Source organism: Schistocerca piceifrons, chromosome 10 (assembly GCF_021461385.2).
Source record: "Schistocerca piceifrons isolate TAMUIC-IGC-003096 chromosome 10, iqSchPice1.1, whole genome shotgun sequence".
NCBI lineage: Eukaryota > Metazoa > Arthropoda > Insecta > Orthoptera > Acrididae > Schistocerca > Schistocerca piceifrons.
In genome coordinates this window covers 143,513,208-143,514,036 of record NC_060147.1, presented here as the reverse complement: position 1 = coordinate 143,514,036, position 829 = coordinate 143,513,208, and the positions used below count along the sequence as shown (strand labels likewise).

The following is an 829-nucleotide window of genomic DNA, read 5'->3' as shown; positions in this document are numbered from 1 at the left end:
GTGCCGTACCGCATATTATTGCAACCTGGACTCCTTCAGCTCCTATCAACTCAGCCTCCTACTTATTTGCATTTAGTAAGGAGGTGAAAACACCCACGCGTTTTGTGCCTCTAAACAGTGAGACACAATACTATTGAGATTATTTGTTAATTGATATGAAGCTGATATCTATACAGATGTCATTGGTAATCTTGCAGCTCTCAATGAATGAAGTTATAATGAAATCTAGACCTTTCGCTGCTTACAGGTGTTGATAAATGTAAATGGGGACAGTTGAAAAATGTGTGCCCCGACCGGGACTCGAACCAGGGACCTCCTACTTGCATGGCAGACGCTCTAACCGACTGAGCCACCGAGGACACAGACGATAGTGTGACTGCAGGGACTTATCTCTGGCACACTCCCCGTGAGACCCACACTTCCAACTTTCTATCCACACACTACATTTGTAGTGCCCCTGCCCACCGTACTCATCATTTGTGGTAGCCAATCTACCGAATCGCGTAAGAGTTCAGGGAATGTGAATGCATCCGCACTGAAGATGATCATTGGCCAGTAAGCCTTACCTATATGAAGCTCGTATCTGTACAGATATCTTTGGTGATTTTGCAGCTCTCGAAGAATGAAGTTACTGTTGCCAGTATTTTGTCTAATATGCTGTAGCCCTTCCTCTATTTTTGTCCTATGCCAAAGTAAATCTTTCATGTTAAAAAGGACTGTTGAAATTCCCACCACAAACGTCCCTGTATTAACCGCCTGTATCAACTTCTGTGAGATAACTTCCTCATCTTTTTTCTGCACTTAGTACACTCAGTTACCTGTATACAAT

The 829-nt window shown here is 43.3% G+C and overlaps 1 non-coding gene across 1 annotated transcript; it reads right to left on the bottom strand.

Annotated features, from left to right (window-relative positions):
- Positions 1 to 285: 285 nt before the first annotated feature.
- On the bottom strand, positions 286 to 359 carry Trnaa-ugc. The gene has a single exon. It is a non-coding gene; the product is annotated as a tRNA-Ala (tRNA).
- Between the last annotated feature and the right edge of the window lie 470 nt (positions 360 to 829).